Source organism: Arvicola amphibius, chromosome 2 (genome assembly GCF_903992535.2).
Source record: "Arvicola amphibius chromosome 2, mArvAmp1.2, whole genome shotgun sequence".
Lineage (NCBI taxonomy): Eukaryota > Metazoa > Chordata > Mammalia > Rodentia > Cricetidae > Arvicola > Arvicola amphibius.
Window position 1 is genome coordinate 137,646,989 of NC_052048.2, and position 12,686 is coordinate 137,659,674.

The window sequence follows — 12,686 nt, forward strand, 5'->3', positions numbered from 1 at the left end:
AAAGCAATCCTGTACAATAAAGGAAATTCTGGAGGCATCACAATCCCTGACTTTAAACTCTACTACAGAGCTACAGTAATGAAAACAGCCTGGTATTGGCATAAAAACAAACAGGAGGACCAATGGAACCGAACAGAAGACCCAGATATCAATCCACACATCTATGAACACCTGATTTTTGAGAAAAAAGCAAAAAAAAAAAAAAACAAATGGAAAAAAGAAAGCATATTCAACAAATGGTGCTGGAATAACTGGATATCAACATGTAGAAGAATGAAAACAGATCCATATCTATTGCCATGCACAAAACTAAAGTCCAAATAAATCAAAGACTTCAACATAAAGCCAACCACACTGAACCTCATAGAAGTGAAAGTGGGAAGTACACTTGAACGCATTGGCACAGGAGATCACTTCCTAAATATAACCTCATAGCACAGACACTGAGAGAAACAATTAATAAATGCGACCTCCTGAAACTGAGAAGCTTCTGTAAAGCAAAGGACACAGTCAACAAGACAAAACAGCAGTCTACAGAATGGGAAAAGATCTTCACCAACCCCACGTCAGACAGAGTTCTGATCTCCAAAATATACAAAGAACTCAAGAAATTGGTCATCAAAAGAACAAATAATCTAATTTTGAAAATGGAGTACAGACCAAAACAGAGAACTCTCAATAGGGGAATCTAAAATGGCCAAAAGACACTTAAGGAAATGTTCAACATCCTTAGTCATCAGAGAAATGCAAATCAAAACAACTCTGAGATTCCATCTTACACCTGTAAGAATGGCCAAGATCAAAAACACTGATGACAGCTTATGCTGGAGAGGTTGTGGGGAAAAGGGAACACTTCTGCATTGCTGGTGGTGCAAGCTGGTACAACCCCTTTGGATGTCAGTGTGGTGATTTCTCAGAAAATTAGGAAACAACTTTCCTCAAGACCCAGCAATACCACTTTTGGATATATATCCAAAGGATGCTCAACTGTACCACAAGGACATGTGCTCAATTATGTTCAAAGCAGCATTGTTTGTCATAGCCAGAACCTGGAAACAACCTAAATGCCTCTCGACAAAAGAATGGATAAGGAATATGTGGTACATTTACACAATGGAGTATTACACAGAAAAAAAATGACATCTTAAAATTTTCAGGAAAATGGATGCATCTAGAAAACATCATATTGAGTGAGGTAACCCAGACCCAGAAAGACAATTATCGTATCTACTCACTCATAAGCGGCTTTTAAACATAAAGCAAAGGAAACCGGCCTACAATTCACAATCCCAGAGAACCTAGACAACAATGAGGGCCCTAAGAGAGACATACATGAATCCTACCTACATGGGAAGTAGAAAAAGATAAGATCTCCTGAGTAAATTGGGAGCATGGGGACCATGGGAGAGGGTGGAAGGGGGGCAGAGGAAGGGAGAGGAGCAGAGAAAAATGTATAGCTCAATAAAATCAATTTTATAAAAAGGCATGCACCACAAGAGGAGGAGGAGGAGGAGGAAGAGGAGGAGGAGGAGGAGGACAAGGAGAAGGAGGAGGAGAAGAAGAAGCCACAGCCGCAGCTGCAGCAGCAGCAGCAGCAGCAACAACAGCAGCCTTGCTGCAGAATAAGGCAGCCATTTCACCTGGGGGGAGCCTGTTTACTTGTTTAAGAGAATCATTATTGGGCCAAGAAGAAAAAAAATCCTTTAAACACTCTCAAATAGGAATTCTGAAAATCTGGGGCTAGAGAGATGGCTCGGCAGGTAAGAGCACTGACTGCTCTTCCAAAGGAGTTGGTTTCAATTCTCAGCACCCACATGGAGGCTTACAACCATCTATAACTCCAGTTCAAGAGGATCCAACACCCTCTTCTGACCTCCCCAGGCACCAGGCACTTATGAGGTATACAGACATATATGCAAACAAACAATTATACCCACACAATACAATAAAATAAAATACATTCTGATACAATACAATCCAAAGATAATACTAATATGATATGTATAGGCTGAGAAATGGCAGTAGGAATAGAAGCAAGCTACTATATATTTTTAATATTTGTATTTGTTCTTTGAAAGTCTCATAAATGTATACAGTGTGTTTTGCTCATATCCACCATCTTCTCCCTCCAAGTTCCCTTAGTCCCACATTTCTCTCCCAAAGTCCTGTCCCCCATGTTTTGTTGTTATTGATAAGTTCAGAGTCCAAACAGTGCTTCCCACAGGTATATGGGTGTGGGCCATGCACCGAGGCCATGTCCCCAAAGGAGTGTGATTTTCCACCCCTCAGCAGCCATCCACTATAGTCTTCAAAAGCAGAAAGCTTGATATGCCCAGATAAAAACACCCCAGTTCCTGGCACACACTAGCTTTAAATCTAGGCTGAGATGTTGGGCAGCATTTGTAGACAGCGTGCCATGGAAATAGGGACAGCGAAAGTGCACAGCATGCATGCTCAGACCAAAGTGGAGTGAAGGTCTGACATGGAGCACAGGTGAGCTCATGTGGGTAAAAATCCTTTAGCTTTGGTGCAACTCCCTCAAATTCAATTATATTGACTCTCTACAAAGTTGGGACCCATAGTTTTAGAATCTGTGTGCTTGAACACATCATTCTGCCCATCAACTCACCAGAATGCCTTAAAGATATGCTCATTAAGGTATTAATGGGCACCAGGCATTTACAATCTCACCATTAAGCAGGAAGAACTGTAAAAAGAAAACATTGGATTTATTGAGTTTTTAAATTCACCAAAAATATTGCCGTATAGAAATTCAGGGGGAAAAAAGAGAAGAGCATTACTTAAATCCCTTACTGAAAATAAAGTTAAAAGTAGAAAAAAATGCACTGCTTGATCAATAAAAGGAAAATTCAGTGACTTCAATAAATGGGCCAGATTGCTGGAGCGAAAGGCAGCAAAGTCCCTCAATTAGCCTCCTGAGCTCCTAAGTTAACCTGAGTCCCTTAACTAACCTCCTGAACCCCTGAGCCAATCTCCTGAGTCCCTGAACTAACTTCCTAAACTGTTTAACTAATCTCCTGAGCCCCTTAAATAACCTCCTGAACTTCTGAACTAACCTCCTGAGCCTCTGAACTAACCTCCTGAGCCCCTTAACTAATCTCCTGAGCCCTTTAACTAACCTGAGCCCCTTAACTAACCTCCTGAGCCCCTTAACTAACTTCCTGAGCCCTTTAACTAACCTCCTAAGCCCTTTTACTAACCTCCTGAGCCACTTAACTAACTGCAGCTTTAGCTTTTCCCATAAAACTTCTGTGAAGTATGAATGTTCCCTAAGTTGCTGCAAGGTTTTTTGTTTGTTCTTGTTTTGTTTTTCAAGACAGGGTTTCTCTGTAGCTTTGGAGCCTATCCTGGAACTAGCTCTTGTAGACCAGGCTGGCCTCGAACTCACAGAGATCCGTTTGCCTCTACCTCCTGAGTGCTGGGATTAAAAGCATGTGCCACCACTGCCCACCTTTGCTGCAAGTTTTTAAAATGTGTAAATCTCACCCTCATAGAGAGCAACAGAAAATTCAACTTTTCCCCAGATCATATAAGGCTAAATAACTAATGTTAAGAAAAGAAACTGAAATTAAAATTCTTAAAGAATTGACAAATTTTCTGTAGTAAGCCAAAATTTAACTTTTATCATAAAACTATAATTTTTATGTTTTTAACCCATGTTATAATACAGTGTTAGAATGGTTTGAATAAGAATGGTTTGAATAAGCCCACAGACTGATATATTTGAATGCTTAACCATCACGGAGTGGAACTATTTGAGAAGGTTTAGGAGGTGTGGCCTTGTTGGAGGCAGTGTGTTTGAGAGGTGAGATCGGAGCTTTTAAAAAGCTCACACCAAGGGGCTGGAAGGATGGCTCAGAGGTTAAGAGCACTGTCTGCTCTTCCAAAGGTCCTGAGTTCAATTCCCAGCAACCACGTGGTGGCTCACAACCATCTGTAATGGGGTCTGGTGCCCTCTTCTGGCCTGCAGGTATACACACAGACAGAATATTGTATACATAATAAATAAATAAATAAAAAAGCTCACACCAAGTCCAGTGTTTCTCTCTGTCTGCTGCCTACACATGAGAATGTAGCTCTCAGCTACTGCTGTAAGGTCATGCATACCAAATCCTCTGAAACTGTAAGAAGCCCCCAATAAAATGCTTTGTTTCCTAAGACTTTCCTTGGTCATAATGTCTCTCCACAGCAATAGAACAGTGGGTAAGACAAGCATATATTGTTTATGTTATATAAATGTATGAATCATTTTAAACAGAAATAAAGCATGTATTGACCTCAGGTAACCCCGACCTCCACAACCACTTTGATAGCTTGTAACATCTAGCCTGGCACTCACACCAGATCTCCTCAGAGCCCACCTTTACCTTAACATCTCTAGCAGGGCCCCACACAGAAGGTGGCTAGCAAAGCCTTGGGCTGCTGTGCCAGGCCAGTCAGTAACTGAGGAGGAGGAAGAGAAGGAAGAAACACCCCTTATCATAAACAGAGAATCTGTGATTAGTCAAATTACAGGCTCCTTAGCTAATATTAATTAATGCTCAGATCATGTTTTTAGCAGCTAAAATTGTCAGGCTTAGAGTCTACAGAAAAGATCCCAGACCTCAACAAGTGACAGGCTTGTAGAGAGTGGGAATGCAGGCAGTGAGGGGCTGAGTACAATCACCAGTATTCAAAACTCTTTGGACCCTCCTGTATGGTCTGCTCTGATACCTCTCTTGTGTGCACTAGGCAAACAGACGGCACTAATATTTATCATGTATTGCATGTTTTCTGCATGTAGCACCAGACATTTTGGTGCAAGCCAAGACTCCTGATATACCTGCAGAGTCATAGCTGCAGGCCATTCAGTTGGTCTGAGCCTTCTTTGCAATTAACTGGGGCGAACTAAATGGTTTTGAAGTTTCCTTCCAAGTTGAGCACATCATCACCCTCTCACTGGGTGTCTTTCTCAACAGATCCGCAGCACCATCCAAGCTGGAAGCCGGAAAGCCAATTCTGCCTCGTCCTCTAGGCCAGTCACCGAGCCCCTCCACTCCTGATATTTCTACAAGTGTTTTCAGCATCCCACTGTGCCACACTGGGACACGGAGCGTGAGGTCACAGACAGGATGGTAATGCAGGACGGGCTCACTGTCTCTAACTTATTTATCGTGTGAGCCTTGGTTTACTCATCAGTGACACGGGAATACTGCCCTTCTCCCCTTCTCCCCACCTCCACTCCACTCTTTCCTGCCATGCCCAGCCAGGTCAGTCTTCTTTGAAGACTGTTTTTACCCACTCTTTCTTCCTGCTCTGAGGTCCTGAGTGATGTCTACCGTACAAGCTCCACACTTCCCAGCTTGGTCTAATGATCTAATTCTCTCCTCACATCGCTCCGTCATTTCCTCTTCTGAAAAGAATGTATCCTTGGTCTTGCTTTGTCCTTGATAAACAAATTTTGCTCCTTACCTTTCCCTGTATCCACAGCAATTCTACCACCCCTTCCATCTTACCTCTTACAAGAAGCTTTTCCTTCATCACTGCTCAAGGGGGTTCTTAACATTTTTTCTTGACAAAAATATGCCTCTCTTTTAGCTAATTTTATACTTTCCTCTTTGTTTTTTTTCTTCCTATTTTCTGGCCTGCAATGCCAAGCCAGATGGCCCAAAACGCTAACAGTTCAGCAGGTTAGAGGTAATCCAACATTGCTGTTAAAATATCAGTAAAGACACTAGAGTGAAAGGTGACACCTATACTCCTCCAGAGACAGCCATGTACAATGTGATCTTCCTCCAGAGACAGCCATGTACAATATGATCTTCCTCTAGAGACAGTCATGTACAGTGTGCTCCTCTGCTAGAGATAGCTATATACAGTGTGCTCCTCCGCTAGAGACGATCATGTACAGTGTGCTCCTCTGCTAGAGACAGCTATATACAGTGTGCTCCTCTGCTAGAGACAGCTATATACAGTGTGATCCTCCTCTAGAGACAGCCATGTACAGTGTGATCCTCTGCTAGAGACAGCTATATACAGTGTGTTCCTCCTCTAGAGACAGCTATATACAGTGTGATCCTCCAAGACTTATGAAGTCACAGCCCTGGGGGAGCCAAAAAAAAAAAACTTCTATGTCCAAACCCACACTCAAGTGGAAGTGAATCTCCATGATTGAGAAGGTCCCCCCTCAGACTACACTTTCTTAAGAACAAAGACTCGGCCCTGCTCCAGGCATGGGTCCTAGCACTCAAAGGGTCCTGATGGATGAGAAACTCAAGCTCAATAAGGGTTTCTCAGATGAATAAATGAAAAGCAGGTTCTAGTGTTGAAAGAAGATTTGTGAAATCATTTCTCTGATTTTTAAAAATAAGGAGAGCTTCTTGTCTTAGAACATTTCTAGCTGAAGGAAATGGAGTGCATTTCAAGCAAATACTCAGTTTCCTGTTAGAATACTGAGAACAGTTAGCTCTCTGAAGCAGTATTCTCTCTATATTTGCATTTCTTGATCTTATCAGTTGCTGCCACACACTCCACAACCTGATACAGATCCAGAAAACATGCCGGCATTGCGGTATTAGATGCACCTGACTTGTCTGATGTGTCATCTTGTGCATGACGTAACACCACAGCTGGCCTTGTCATGGCTCTTACATCTGGTTCTAATGGAAATTGGCTGACTTCTGCTCATCTAAACAAAACCAAAGTGATGGTAACAGGAAGTGGTAAGGATTAAACACCAAGAATACAACCTGAAAAACAATCCCCACTCTTCTTCAGTTCACAGACCTAAGACTCTAGATCACTCCTAATATACCCAATCACAGGACACAGCAAACAAGAGTGTGGCACTTCTGACTGGGTGTCACCACCATAATCTACCAGCTATCCCGCTATGCTTGTTTAGTTGTCTGGAGGGAAGAGCCTTACTACAGGGGCATGGTCTAGCAGGACATCTCTAGGACACAGGAATGTTCTTTAGGGAATCAGAACCTTAGCAACTGCCTTGCTCTGTTTCCTGGCCGTGAAGTAAGTGGTCTGCTCTTCCACACATTTGCACCACGATGTGTCACCTCACCACAGGCCCAATAAATCACAGGCCAGAACCTTCAATATTACAAGTCATTCTCTTTATGGAGTTAATGACCACATGGATTTCACCACCGTAGCAAGAACTGAACAACATACTCAGACACTGAATCTAAACTTTTGTGTAAATGTTAATCATTAGATATCTACATGTGAAAGAATGAAGTTGCACTGCACCTCACATCAGATATGAAAGTGAATTCAAAATAAACTAGAGATCTAAATGAAGAACAAAAACTATCAAAACATACAACTCTGTCTTCATAGTCTGGGGTTAGGCAACAGTTTGGTGTCAACGGTTATGCTATTAGAAGTATACAAATGAAAATACCTGATAAATTAGACTATATGAAAATTTAAAACTTTTGTGCTATCAATGACACCCTTGAGAAAATGAAGCCAATCCACAGAATAAATATTTAAGTCCATATATCTGATAAGAAATTGACATCCAGGCTGGAGAGATGGCTTAGGGGTTAAGAGTACTGGCTATTCTTCCAGAGGACCTGAGTTCAATTCTCAGCAATCACATAGTGGCTCACAACCATCTGTAATAAGATCTGGTGTCCTCTTCTGATCTGCAGGGATACATGTATGAAGAACACTGTATACATAATTAAATAAATCTTTTATTTAAAAAAAAGAATTTGACATCCACTCTAAAGAACTATTACAACTTCATAAGGAGAAAGAAACCCAATTAGCAAGTGAGCAAAATGTAAACGAACATTTCTAAATGGCTTATAAGCAACTAAAAAGATGCTTAAGAGCTATAGTTAGGGAAGCATAAATCCATTCATGTCAGTAGGGTTAGCTATAACATGAAATAAAGAAACAAGTATCAGCTAGGATGTAAAGAAATTGAACCTTGATTGCTAGTGAGAATGTAATGTGTGTGAAGACTGGAAAACAATCAGGCACTTTTAAAATTGTTAAAAAGAATTATTGTACAACCCAACAAATCTACTCCTAGAGATATGTATACAAAAAAACTTGCACACAAATATTCATTTTAATATTATTCATAATAGCCCCTATATCTAGCAATTCCACTGTCCACCTATTGAAGAACAGATATGCAAAACACAGTATGCAGTGAAGTATTATTTAGTGGTAAGAAATGAATTAAAATATGCCAAGACATGGATAAACAATAACAACAAAAAAAAGTGATTTGTTTAAACAGTGAGAATCCAGCTGTTCAAACTGTTCTGGGAAATTGTGGAACCTTCTGGATGGGACCCAGCTGGCAGAGGTGAGACTTGAGGATTATGGGCCAGCTCCACTTTTGATCCAAGCTTCTGTTTCCAGACTGCCTAGCAATGTGACCAGCTGCTGCATGCTCTTGATGCCACAGCCAGGGCAAGCTCACACTGCCATGCTTTTCCATGCAAGATGGACTGTGTTCCTTAAGCTGTTAGCCAGAATAAGTCCTTCTTTCTTTAAGTAGTTTCTGTTAGGTATTCTGTCAATGATAGGAAAGTAAATGACACAGAAAATAGCTAGACCAGGCAAACCTATACAAATGCAATGGATGTTGCTAAGGCAGGAGGAGGGAGGGCCGTGAAATGCTTTAAAACTGATGGTAGTAATGGCTGCACCGTATGTGTGTACACACAAGCTGCTGACTTTTATGCTGTAAATGGGTAGATTTTATTGTATCTGAATTATTATTTCAATAAGAACGTTACAATTACAACAGAGAACGTGAATAAGTAGCTATGAGACCATGACTCCTACTCAGGGTCACCATGTTCTAGATATCCTCCTGGCAATTGTACAACATAAAGGTACAGGGCAAGAGTCACTTCTACCACCTGCGGGAAGCATCACAGTGTCTCCTCACTGGCAGCCACCTGGCAGCATGATGCAAGCTTTTGTTATTTCTGGAGAGCAGTGCCACAATGTTTGTGCCTAACCTGCTGAAGAAACTTGCAGCTGGTTATAGCTTGAGGTGACAGCCCTCCTGTCTGCTAAGTGGGCAGGAGAATCGGCACAGCAGAAAGCAGAGCTTGAACCTTTCTGTGATTAAACAAATGCCGAGCATTCCAAGTATCCATACTCAAACCTTCCCTCACTCCTCCACTCCTCCCCAGCTCCTCCCCTCCATCGTCCTGCATTCTAGGTCAAACATGCTTCAAATATAGGTACATTATGAATCAGCTAGCATTATATAATGATCAAGCAGGAGGGACCTTTGACAGTATTATGTAATAGAGCGATGACTCTGGAGCCATTTATTAACTCCGTGACCTTAAGCCCAATCTATTGCTGTGATTCAATGTCTTCATCTCAAAAGTGGAAATGATAAAGGCTTCTCAAAGTTAGTGTTAGGTTCAAATGCAAACTGTTCAGAACAGCATATTGTAAGTTACCTTCTCTTTGATGGTAAATAGTTTTTCACAATATGGGTGTATTCGATGGGAAGAGCCAGATGTTTTTAGTGAAGACACAAAACTAGGCACATGGAAGCCTCTGCATGAAATATACCGTTCAGTCTGTTAATTCTGTCTCATGGGAAATCTAAATACATGATGTAGAGGGTTTCTGTGCACACTCATCTTCATCTCTCTTGTTTGATACAGTCTTAGAATTTAACTAGTAAATCACACTCTTTTTATGAAGGAGGAAGAGATTAAAGTTCAAAATGGGCCAAGTGACTGGCACTGGCAGTGATGGAGATGCTGTCCAAGTCCAGCTCTCATTGACCCTAGCCAACAGCCCTGCATGGAAGACACTGACTACATTTTAGGTTTTAAGAGATATGAACAGTGAGAAAACAGTGCCTAAAAGTCATATACCATGCACATCACAACACATATTATTGATTCATTTAAAATATTCCAAATTAGCTGGGCAGTGGTGGAACACGCCTTTAATCCCAGCACTCAGGAGGCAGAGGCAGGAGGATCTCTGATGAGTTTGAGGTCAACTTGGCCTACAGAGTAAGTTCCAGGACAGCCAGGGCTATATAGAGAAACCATGTTCGAAAAGAAACCAATCAATCAATCTCCCAAATTTAATTTTCTAAGATCTGAAAATAAATTTCAACAAGTCCCTTAGCATCTAATATTCTGTACTTTAAAGAGCATTGACTAAGTAAGACTGGTCACTGAGTGAAAGAGGCCTTCTATTCTGTTCCTGCCTCCTTGAGTCAGATTCATGCTAGAAATTTAAATGTTTTTCTCAGGATGTGATGCTTCTAACTTTCAGTAAAAGATGCCTATAAAATAACCTCACTGTGCTAGACAGTGGAGGCGCACGCTTTTAATCGCAGCACTTGGGAGGCAGAGGCAGATGGATCTCTGTGAGTTCGAGACCAGCCTGGTCTATAAGAGCTAGTTCCAGGACAGGCTCTAAAACTACAGAGAAATCCTGTCTTGAAAAACCAAAACCAAAAACAAAAACAAAAACAAAAACAAACAAACAAAAAAAACCCTCACTGCTTGTCAAAACACAGTAAGTGCAGTAGATACAGTAGAGAGAGAGGTCTTACTATGCAGCCTAGGCTGGTACCATGTCTCAGGATCCTGAGTGCTAGGATTACAGGCATGTGTCACTAGTCTACCTAGCAAAAACAAAATACTTGGCTCTTTTATGCATGGTAGGCAAGCTTTTCCACTGAGCTATGACCCCAGACTTGTAGCTGGAAAACACAGTATGATGCAAGTAGAGCAACTCATTTAAATTTCACATACATGCACACTTGTGTGCGCACATAAACACTCACCACACCACACCACACCACACCACACCACACCACACCACACGGCTTACACGGGTCATGGTAAGGCTTCCCAGTACCCTAGCACATCTGTTGCCTCAGTCAGATGGATCCTCTTCTCTCCACTGACTCCCAGTCCCTATCTTGTCTGAAGCCCCCATGCATCTCCTGTGTCATAAATTCTTCCACACTGTCTTCCACGCACAGCTGTCTCGCTCGGCCCACGTGCCTACTTAGGTTGAATTAACTTCTGGCTCAACTTACTAAAACAGTTTTCCCCAACCACCAGACCAACCTCCTAGGTGTCCCCAAGCCCACCACACACATTTGGAAACTGCTTCTAACTAACCCAATCTTTCTTACTGGCCAGACCACAGGCACAGTAGTGCAGGAGAGCTGTCTGCCTGTTGAACATTACTTCCCCTGTTCCTAGCATAGTGCCTATGAACAAGCAGTTGGCAAATGAAGTCATCATTAGGGGGGTTGGTCACAGAAGGTACATGTACCCAGCAACATGAGACCTGGGTTGATCCCTGGTATCACAAAAGAGAAATTAATACATTCTCCAAAGATTCAATGGGTGAATGGATATGCTAAAGTTTCTCCACTCAAATTCGATACCTCCTTTTTGTTTGTTTGTTTAGGATAGGGTTTCACTATGTAGCTCTGGCTGTCCTGGAACACACCGTGTAGACCAGGCTGGCCTTGGAATTCACAAAGATTCATCTGTCTGCCTCCTGGGTGCTGGAATTAAAGGTGTGCATTACCACACCCTGCGCCAGACACCTAGTATCTCTTATCAATCTTTTCACAAGAAGAAATACCCAAGCTACATAAAACGGGTAAGTTATGAGCTTGTTTTGAAGAAAATGTCACAAGAAACCTCAGGTTATAGATTTTTAAATAACTATATGTAAACTAGAAGCAAAAAAGTTTTTAAAATAAGCTTCATACACCACATATTTGAGTCACAGAACACAGTGATCAAACTGGTCCTCAACCTGCTGGCTAGCTTTCCTAGTGCTGGAAGGTGCTGTGCACTCTAGTAGGGAAAAATGCAATCTTCAGTCTCACTCAGCTGTGATCACTTGGAGCTATAGCAGTGATGGGCTTGACAAGGACAAGATAAGCCCACGTGCAACAGTGGCATGAACATTATGAACATAACTAAACGTCTTCTGATTGCATCTAAAGCCTGCTCTGTGAAATGGAACTCATTTGTGGTTGGATAGGTGACAGGCCCAAGAGGACAATCGGGTATTGCTATTCTGATAAACGGACACAGCATTAAACCAACTTTAATGGCTTATTTCTGCATCCATAGATCAGGACATTGCTTAATACTAACCAGAGAAGTTTCTCATCATTGTGGATCGCAATTAACACAGAGACCCTCAACCGGTCAATGGATAGAGAATTAAGAGCCTGGAGTGCTCAATCCTAAATGGCAAAAAACATATCACATCCTACTCCTAAGACTCAGGAATCTTAGTGGAAGAGTAGGTGAAAAGATTGTAAAATCCAAGGATGTAGATAACAACAAGGAAACAAATGTTTTCCGGACACAACATGACAGTTGCTCATACGCACTCAGTGATTGTGACAACACCCACAAGACTTGTGCAAGCTCAAGCTAGACAAAATCCCAGCACCGCCTGAGGAACTACTGGCATTTCATAGATGCTAGGAGAGGGAGAGTCAGCTTTCCTTAACGGTATAGCCCTGGAAGGCCCCCTCTGGAGAGTATTTGGGCAACACTAGCTGGAGGAGAAGGGAGAGGAGAACCTCACATTGTGTGGGGAGTGATGGTGGAAAGGGGGGATATGGTGGGAATTAGAGAAGGATGAACATCAACAAAATAAATCGTGTGACATTC

General features: G+C 41.9%; 1 protein-coding gene across 2 annotated transcripts in view; it reads right to left on the bottom strand.

The window, feature by feature from the left end:
- Positions 1–12,686, bottom strand: part of Plekha8 (pleckstrin homology domain containing A8) — a 60,278-nt gene that overhangs the window by 45,659 nt on the left and 1,933 nt on the right. The window lies entirely within an intron of this gene.